Source organism: Macrobrachium nipponense, chromosome 36 (genome assembly GCF_015104395.2).
Source record: "Macrobrachium nipponense isolate FS-2020 chromosome 36, ASM1510439v2, whole genome shotgun sequence".
NCBI classification, from domain to species: Eukaryota; Metazoa; Arthropoda; class Malacostraca; order Decapoda; family Palaemonidae; genus Macrobrachium; species Macrobrachium nipponense.
Window position 1 is genome coordinate 55428892 of NC_087220.1, and position 10398 is coordinate 55439289.

Here is a 10398-nt window from a genome sequence, read left to right on the forward strand (position 1 = left end):
TATCAGAAGTTTAGAAGTACTGTAAAGGTACCCTTAGACTTAGGGCAAGCCTCAGGTTTTGAAATCAAGTATTAACTTAGACCTGAGTTATTGTAGACCAGGAATGCCTTTTTGATTAATTTGCTCACTTGATTCACTGTTTAATGTTTCTTGGTATGGTGAGAATCAGGAGCAAATTGAGTGCTGTGTTTACCTGTATAATAATTATACTGGTGGTTTTATTCAAATTAATTTTATCTTGGTTTAGGTTGCTTGAAACTTTTGGATAGAAGGAAATCAGGTGGAGTGAAATCGATTTTAATGTATTATTTTCATCTTTACTACTCCAAATATGCATCCATATGACTGCTTTCCCTACCATGCTTTCCTCCTAATCACCATAAGTTATCTTTCCATTTCACTTTATCATTTAAACAAGTTCAGTATTTGAGAAAATATTAACAAGAATAATATTGGGCATATTTTTCATTAGAAAGCCACTGTTAGTCCTGGTACTTTTTTAACTTTGGTGATTATTTACATGTTCTTTACTACCACAAATAGAACTCAGGCTCTATACCAGGTAGGTCATTATATAATTACGATGTCAATTTTATGTGTAATATGTGTATTTGTACGAAAAGTATACGTATCTGTTTTTGTATATGAACTTAACTGTACAAATGTATGATCTATATATTTGTACCATATTATATTTGAAAGTTTCTTAAGACCTATATGACTTGATTGTTTTCACAGCCATAAAAGAAATAATGATCTAGCTTCAGAATCAGAACCAGATATGTTAGCATCAGAAAAGGTGACTTTGTCTGCAGTTGATAAAGATGAAACTTTGAAATTACTTCAAAAGTTGCCATCAGGTCAGTAAGCCATTATTTCTTTTGTCTTTTTGTCATCAAATAAGAAGATAATCGAATTTTTTAATTTGATCACTTTAGGCTTGGCTTATAGTTTGTTATATAAATATACTGTATATCATGCTTTATAGGCTACAAAAGAAAAATCTCTTCAGTTTAGCTTATAATTCATAGAATATTACCATTGTCAAGTGAATATAGATGTTGTACTTGAGTTGTGGGCATTATAAATAATTTAACTATATTGGTGCAATAGTAAGAAGTGTAATATAAGCAGCTGTTACTGTACAATTTTGTATTTATTACATACTGTGTTCATAGCCATTATTTTGAATGTGAAAGAAGTGTTTATGCTTATCATTCATATGATGTTGAACAAAAAATATGGAGTGAGACTGCATAGTATATTGTAGGCTAGGCCTGGTTTTTCTTAATCCATATTAATCCAGATTTTGTAATAGATAGTATAGTTTAATCATTGATAGCTAACTAAGCTGAATTTTTCATTTCAACTTAACTGGTGGCTGTTTTGTAAAGATCATTCATATGATAAATAAAAAAAAATAAATAAATAAAGATAAATAAAAAGAAATAAATAAGTAAAAAAATAAATAAATAAATAAAAATAAAATTAAATGTTTTCAGTTTGAAATAATTGTTTTAACCTTTACACTCTTGTAATCTTACTATAATTGTTAAATATTCATATTTTTTTATATTAACATTTTCAAAATTTGAATTTTATCATGGACTACACCCAGTCCTGTTTTTGTTACTCTCCATATTTATCTCTGAACTATTAATTTTGTTTACTTTGATTGTAGATTGGACTGTAGTACAGATAACAAGCAATAGCATGGGTGAAGCAAATCTTCCACGGGTTGGTTGTAATCCCTCAACTCCAGGGTTGTACATTGCTCGATGTTCTTGTGGGCCTAGTCCCAGAATCACTTTTCAGGTATATTTTTAGTGTTCTTTGCCAATTATTGTTATTATTAATAGGGCTTAGTTTTTCCAGACAAATAATGTGTAGAATTTACCATGTTGATAATGAGTTAATTGTTTGATTAAAGTACTGATAGTTTTATAGAAATGTTTTGGTGTTTGATGAAGAGGAAATTCCCAGAAAAGTTATGCTTGGGCTGGTCAAGATGATATATCAAATAACAAGCGCAAAAGTAATAACAGCAGTTGGGGAAACTGAAAACTTTGAAGTTAGTGTTGGATTACACCAGGAGTCAGCATTAAACCAATTTTTGTTTGTGCTGATCATGGATGTTTTAAGTGAAGGGTTGGAGAGTGGCAGGAGTCTTTAAAGAGGGGTGGCTTGAAGGTGAATATGTATTAAATAAAAACAGAGATTTTGGTGAGCAGTAGGAAAGATAGAGGCAGAATAGTAGTAGTACAGGCAATCCCTGGTTATTGGCGGACTTGGTTAATAGTGATCCGGTTTTTTTTATGCTTGTCTAGCACCATAAAATTGGCGTTTGTTCATGAAACTTACCTGACAGATATTATATATAGCTGTATTTCTGACGTCCGACAGAATTTCAAAATTCGCGGCACACGTAGTGGGGCGGTCAGGTGGTAGTACCCATTCCCGCCGCTGGGCGGCGGATATCAGGAACCATTCCCATTTTCTATTCATATTTTTTCTGTCGCCGGTGCTGCAAACATCTGTTTACAGTACCTCCGTCTAGGATTTTTTCATTATCTCGCTTAATATTATCTGGATTGACTTTTGGTATCGACTTCTGGATTGTTGGATTGGCACGCGGAATAGTGGATTGGTTTTTGATTTTGGATTGGTTTCTTTTCTAGATTCAGTATGTCTGGATCAAGTTCGGAAGTTACAGAGTGTGTGTGAGGAGTGAATGTAAGGTGAGGCTTCTTAAACCTTCAGTTGATCCTCACACAGTTTGTATGGATTGCAGGGGGCATGTTTGCGTGGCTTGATGATCGGTGCAATGAATGTAAGGATTTGGATGATGATAAATGGAGGATGTATGAGACCTATCGGCGTAAATTAGAGCGCGATAGAGTCAGGAGGTCTTCCTCTAAGGGCAGCTCTACTAAAGGTAAGGATAGTAACATTCTCCTCCTCTAACACCAGTAGATTTTGCCCAACCTAATCCTGTTTTGTTGCCTTCGGGCCCCAGTGCTGTGTCCTGGAGAAGGTACACCCGCTTTCTCTGATTCTAGAGTCTATTCGTGCTCTCGAATCTAAAGTTTTGGCCCTAGAAACCGGCCCAGTGAAAGTTTGTGTCAGTGCCCCTAGTGTTGTGGAGGGGGCGTCAGATCGGCCCCATAATGCCTCTAGGCCTAGACCTCTATCGGACTCCCAGGACTCAGGGAGTGGGTATGTCGAAAGCCGCAAGAGGGTTACGGGGGCTCCCCACCGATCTGGCGTCCCTTCGGCAGGCCTTGTTGCTAAATCCCAGGCTGCCAAGGAGGCGCGCACGAGCGCGTATCCCGAAAGATTGCTTTTCGTCCTCCGAAGCGTCCTCCCCGCGCAAGGGGTGGAGCGCTCGGAGAGACTCGCGTCCGTTGAAAAGGACTTTTCGCTTTGAGGACGCTTCACGTCCTATGTCTCCTCTTTCGTCAGAGGACGCTTATGACGCCTTTCCTCCTCAGAAGAGAGGAAGGCGTTCTACCGATGAGGACGTTAGTTTCCACGCACAGGCGTGTTCACCTGAGAGGCAGATAGCTGTACCTGCTAGAAGGAAGGAGGCGTCCCCTCGCCCCTCGCCCCTTCCTTCTCGCAGTCTCAGTCCTGCCCCTTCTTTTGCTCCTTCGTCACCTACGAAGGATATCCTTGTGTCCCTTCAGGACCAGATTACGTCGCTGATGGCTCAGAGGACTTGCCCAGCAGCAGTCGAGTCTAGGCGTAGGAAGGACGTTCGGCTGCCCGTCAAGAGGACGAAGCGGCCTCATTCTCTCTCAGCTCGCTCGTCTCTCTCTCCGCCTCCGGATCGTCAACGTTCTCGCTCTCCTAGCAGATCTTTTACTCGCTCAGGAGAGGACGCTCGTCAAGACGCTCGGCGTTCGAAGCAGGACGCTTTAAGACGCTCTTGGCAAGTAGCGGTTGAGGCGCTCGGCAGGACGCTCGGCGTTCTAGACAGGAACGCTTTGAGCTCTCTTCAAGACTCTTTTAAGGACGCTCGGCAGGACGCTCGGCGTGCGAAGCAGGACGCTTCTGGTCATAGACAGGACGCTTTTGAGGACGCTCCGCAGGACGCTCGCCGTGTGAAGCAGGACGCTTTTCGAGCGAAGCAGGACGCTTTGGAGCCTGCAAAGCAGGACGCTCGCTCTTCTAAGCAGGACGCTTTTGGCGCTGCTCTTCAGAAGCTCGCTCTTCCTTTTCGAAGGGGAGCTTCGGTTAGAACAGTTAACTTGGCTTCTAAGGATGCTTCTCTTTCGGAAGATGTCCGTGCATCTAAAGAGCAACGTACGGCTGCTTCCGTACCTGTAGGGGATACCTCCAACCAACGGAAGTCTTTATTCAGGATTGAGCCTAAGGGACTTACTCCCTCTCCTGATAGGCGTTCTCCAGTTCCTCTTAGGGAGGAGGGGAGCATAGTAGTCCGGGGAGTTCCGTAGAGGAAGAACAGCCGGTAGCTTCAGCTGTCTCGGACTACAAGGTTCTTGTTAGGCTGTTGCGTTCAGCATTCGGAGACAAGTTCCAGCCTACAGCCCCTAGGTCTCCTCCCTCACAACTTTCGTCGTCCAAGACCGTAAAGACCCCTAATTCGTCGAAATGAAAACGTCTCTGTCGACCAGAGGGCGTTTAAGAAACTCCAAGACTTTATGTCCAGAAGGAAGGATCAGGGCAAGACCACTTTCGCCGCCCATCCACCCTCTAGACTCGCAGGGAAAGGAGGAGTTTGGTATGAGACCAAGGAGGATGTCGGGATAAAGGTCCCTTCGTCCGCGTGGGGGACTTCTCCAGTTTAGTGGACGCCCAGAGGAGGTCTCTCTTAGCGTCGGCTAAGGGTACCTGGACTCCAGTTGAGATGACCACCACTTGAAGGGTCTTCTTCGTACCCTTAATGTTTTTAATTTCCTAGACTGGTGTCTGGGAGTTTTGGACCGGCAGTCTAGAAGTCCTGATTCTCTCAGTCTGGGGGAGCTGTCCAGCGTGTTGTCATGTATGGACAAGGCCGTCAGGGATGGTTCGGAGGAGCTAGTTTCGAATTTTGGAACTGCTTTCCTAAAGAAAAGAGCATTGCTGTGCAATTTTACGGCTAAGTCGGTATCTCCGGCTCAGAAAGCGGATTTGCTCTTTGCGCCTCTTTCGGACCATCTCTTCCCCCAGGCTATGGTAAAGGATCTTGCACAGAGTTTGCAAGAGAAGGCGACCCAGGACCTCTTGGTTCAATCTTCAAGACGTCCAGCGGTTCCTTCCACGTCAACTTTCAGCAAACCCCCGAAGAAAGTCAAACCCTTTCGCGGGGCACCCCCCCTCGAGAGCAGCTCCCCGAGGGAGAGGTTTTTCAAGAGGAAGAGCTTCATTCAAACCGAAAACCAGCAAGTGAAGATCTCGTCCTTCAGACACCAGTCGGGGCCAGACTGGAATTCTTTGCGGAGTCTTGGAGGCAGAGAGGAGCGGACCCTTGGACCCTCAAGATAGTAGAACGGGGGTACAAGATCCCTTTTCTTCATCCTCCTCCTTTGACTTCGACTCCCAGAGACCTCTCTCCATCCTATCAGGGAGAGAAGAAAAGGGTTCTTTTCGATCTCTTAGACCAGATGGTCGAAAAAAGAGCGGTGGAACAAGTCCTGGACCTAGAGTCACCGCTTCTACAACAGGATTTTCCTTGTGCCAAAGCAGTCATCAGGTTGGCGCCCGGTCCTGGATGAGCAGGCTAAATCTTTTTGTAGAAAAGATAAGTTCAGAATGGAGACCCTCAGTCGGTGCTGGGAGCATTGAGACCTGGCGACTGGATGGTGTCTCTAGACCTGCAGGACGCATACTTCCACGTCACAGTCCACCCCTCTGTCAAGGAAGTACCTGAGATTCGTCTTGGACAACAGGGTTTGGCAGTTCAGAGCCCTTTGTTCGGTCTCAGCACGGCCCCAATGGTTTTCACAATGATTATGAGGAATGTAGCGAAGTGGCTCCATTCGTCAGGAATCAGGATATCCCTCTACCTCGACGATTGGCTGATCAGAGCGTCGTCGAGGCAGAAGTGTCTGAAGGACCTTCAGTTTACGCTAGCCCTAGCAAAGTCTCTGGGTCTGTTGGTCAACACCGAAAAGTCGCATCTGACCCCGACACAGTCCATCGTGTATCTGGGGATTCAGATGGATTCAGTGGCTTTTCGGGCGTTTCCATCCCAGGAACGTCAGCGACTGGGGTTAGAGAAAGTCGCAGCATTCCTAGAGAGAGAAGCTTGTTCGGTGAGGGAGTGGATGAGTCTGCTGGGCACCATTTCCTCACTAGAAAAGTTTGTCTCGCTGGGAAGACTGCACCTCAGGCCTCTTCAATTCTTCCTTGCGGAAGAATGGAAGTCGAAAGGGGACCTGAATGCGATCCTAAGGATCTCCAACGATGTAAGAGTTCACTTAAGATGGTTGGCTCGACCCTCAGAAGTTACGAGAGGGCCTCTCCTTAAATCTTCTGAGCCCCGACCTAGTGTTGTTCTCAGACGCTTCCACTTCCGGTTGGGGAGCAACACTAGGGGGGAAGAGTGTCAGGCTCCTGGAGAGGGGAACAGGTAGCCTGGCACATCAATGTAAAGGAAACTGGCAGCGATATTCCTGTCGCTGCAGTTCTTCGAAGAGAAACTGTCAAGCAAGGTTGTTCAAGTCAACTCGGACAGTACCCACAGCCCTTGCGTATCTAAAGAATCAGGGAGGGACTCGCTCCAGATCCCTTTTTCTCCTGGCGAAGGAAGTTCTACTATGGGCAGACGCAAGGCACTCAAGATCCTGACAAGATTCGTGGCAGGGGTTTCAGAATGTCAGGGCGGACCTTCTCAGCCGCCGGAATCAGCTGCTGCCAACAGAATGGACCTTGCACCAGGAAGTCTGTCAAAAGTTATGGAAATTGTGGGGACGTCCTCTAGTAGACCTGTTCGCTACATCGAGGACGAAGAGACTTCCTCTGTATTGCTCCCCGGTTATGGACCCGGGGCAATTGCAGTGGACGCGTTGCTCTGGAACTGGACAGACCTGGATCTTTACGCCTTTCCCCCATTCAAGATCATGGGGGACGTAATGAGAAAGTTCGCAGCGTCAGAAGGGACAAGGTTGACTCTGATTGCTCCAATGTGGCCAGCAAGAGAGTGGTTCACAGAGGTCATGACGTTCCTTGTGGACTTCCCAAGAACGTTGCCCTGGAGGAGAGATCTACTCAGACAGCCTCACTTCAAAAGGTTTCACCAAAACCTCTCCGCTACGGCCCTGACTGCGTTCAGGGACTATTCGAAAAGCTGGCCAGAGCGAGAGGCTTTTCAAAGGCAGCTGCGAGAGCAATCGCTAATGCTCGAAGAGCCTCTTCAAGAGCTGTCTACCAGTCTAAGTGGTCTTCCTTCAGGGCATGGTGCAAGAAGGAAGGAATTTCCTCTTCCACGACCTCTGTGAATCAGATAGCAGATTTCTTTCTCCATCTAAGAAATGTGCAAAAATTGGCAGTTCCTACAATCAAGGTGGGATAGGAGTATGTTGTCTGCCGTTTTTCGCCACAGAGGAATAAATGGACCTTTCCGACAATAAGGATCTGCACGATCTCTTAAGGTCGTTTGAAACTACCAAAATTCCACAAGCAAAAGACCGCCCTCATGGAATTTAGATGATGGTATTGAAACATCTGATGCTTAGTCCCTTTGAGCCTCTCCACGAAGCTTCTCTAAGGGACTTAACGAGGAAAACGCTTTTCCTAACTTCTCTGGCGACGGCGAAGAGAGTTAGTGAAATCCAAGCGTTCAGTAGCCTAGTGGGTTTTCAAGGGAGACAGCGCTGTCTGCTCGTTGAACCCTTCTTTCTTGGCTAAGAACGAGAACCCGTCTAATCCTTGGCCAAAGAGCTTCGATATCAAAGGAATATCGAGTCTCGTGGGTCAAGAACCAGAGAGAGCCCTGTGCCCTGTCAGGGCTCTCAAGTTCTATGTGAATAGGACTAGAGAGATAAGAGGTCCCTCAGGTAATCTCTGGTGCTCGGTGAAGAGACCGGATTTACCGTTGTCGAAGAATGCTGTTGCTTTCTTCTTGAGGGACGTCATTAAAGAGGCTCATTCATCTTGCCAGAAGACTGATATGAGCCTCTTTAAAGTGAAAGCTCACGAGGTCAGAGCCGTAGCTACCTCTCTTGCCTTCCAAAGGAACATGTCTATCAGAGATATTCTTGATAGCACCTTCTGGAGGAGCAATTCCGTATTCGCCTCACATTACCTCCGGGATGTGAGGACGATTTACGAGAACTGTAGTTCTTTGGGACCTTACATTTCGGCAGACACAGTTTTGGGGGCTGAAGGTAGCTCTCTCCCTATCCCTTAGCTTAGTTAGGTTAGTTTTTTGTGTTTTGTGGTTGATGGTGAGATCTTCTGTGAAAATCTCCCATTCCATAGTGTTAATATCAGGGGTTTTTTGCGTTAGTTGGTCAGGTGGTGGTCGGTTGCTGTGTTACTGCCATATGTTTGCCTAGATGGTCTTGTCACATCGTGGTCACGCCCCCGTTGACAGAGCATCCAGAAAGCACCAGCACTACAGGTCAACACCTGGCTGGCAACTCTGATAAAGCATAAGCAGGCTTTTGGTGACAGTAATCACATAGTCTACTTTGCTATCAGGTAAGGAACCAATAAGATAATCTTTTATTTTATTTTAAATTTCCTAAAAAATCCTAGTCTGTCTCTACCCACCATTCGAAGGTGGATTCAGCTATATATATATCTGTCAGGTAAGTTTCATGAACAAAATGTTATTGTTATAATACAATTAAGTTTGTTCATACTTACCTGGCAGATATATATACTTAGAGTGCCCACCCTCCTCCCCTCAGGAGACAAGGGCCATGAATAAATATGAATAGAAAATGGGAATGGTTCCTGATATCCGCCGCCCAGCGGCGGGAATGGGTACTACCACCTGACCGCCCCACTACGTGTGCCGCGAATTTTGAAATTCTGTCGGACGTCAGAAATACAGCTATATATATATCTGCCAGGTAAGTATGAACAAACTTAATTGTATTATAACAATAACATTTTTATGGAGCCATAACTCACCAAGTTCCGGTTATTGGCGCCATTAACCAGATATTGTCACTAAGTTTCGGTTAATGGCAGCTTTTGCTTATCAAAACCTTTCCAAGAATGGAACCACCACTGATAATCGGGGACTGCCTACAAGAAAGAAGAGGCTTGATTATAAAACAGGTGGGAAAGTTTAAATACTTAGGATCTACTTCAAGACAAGAGGGAGGATGTGAGGCTGAAGTTAACAGTAGGATAAAAACTGCATGGAGGAAGTAGAGAGAGGTAGCAGGAGTAGTATGCAATAAGAAAATACCCATCAAGCTAAAAGCCAAGATTTATAGCACAGTGATAACACCAGTGTTAATGTATGGACTCTAAGAAGAAAAGAGGAAGTAAAGCTTGAGAGAGCAGAGATGAGAATGCTTAGGTGGATTATAGGAATATCACTGCTTGAGAGATTGGAAAATGATGAAATAAGAAGAAAGATGGACATGTATTGAGGATGGATGTTGAGGTGTGAGTAAGAGGGCTTGTGAGGAACCTGTTAGAGGAAGAAGATCGAGAGGGAGACAGAGATGGAGAGGGAGATGGCGAGATAGAAAGTGAAGGAAGATATGGAGAGAAGAGGTTTGATGGAGGATGATGCCTTTGATAGAAGGCAGTGGAGAAGGCACATCAGGCAACTGACCCAATTAATGTAGGGATAGCGGTGGGAAAGTAGTAGTTTTACATAAATTTACAGTGTTTCATAGATATAATGGTCATTAAGATGTCTTTATGCAATAAGTAAGGAACTAGTATTGGGAGTTGTCTTTCAGTGTTTGAAAATTGAAAAACATCTTGCCTTCACTGTATAAGAAGTGTATTAAATTGTATGACACTGAGATTTGATGAAACTTTGCATTAATAACCTTGTCATGTATCTTTACTTTTCAAGACTGTCTCAACACCACAAAAAGATGGAGTACGTGGCATTGTTCAAGAGGTTGAAATTATTAAAGAGGAAAACAAAATCATCAATAAAGATTATCGTGGTCAGCATGAGAAATATTGGAAAAAGCGGGAAGAGCTTGACAACAGAATGAAGGTATAGTACATGGTTGGTGTATAGTATGGATATGCAGACTACATACTTTTTTTACTACAATTATATTTTAAATATATGGTAGAAAGGAAGAGAACATATATAAGCATTTTTGTCTAATAAATGTTATGCTGTTGCAGAAGTATCAGCCATTGATTTACAAAGATAAGCATTGTTTTGTTTTAAGGTACTTATTGCAGAGATAGATTATTGGGCTCGATTGGCTAGTGGGTATTCAGTATGCACCCTACAATCTCTAT

The 10398-nt window shown here is 44.1% G+C and overlaps 1 long non-coding RNA gene across 1 annotated transcript; it reads left to right on the plus strand.

The window, feature by feature from the left end:
- Nucleotides 1–736: 736 nt before the first annotated feature.
- Nucleotides 737–10135, plus strand: LOC135203327 (uncharacterized). The gene is made up of 3 exons (XR_010311928.1): nucleotides 737–860; nucleotides 1682–1815; nucleotides 9992–10135. It is a non-coding gene; the product is annotated as an uncharacterized LOC135203327 (long non-coding RNA).
- The last annotated feature ends 263 nt before the right edge of the window (nucleotides 10136–10398 follow it).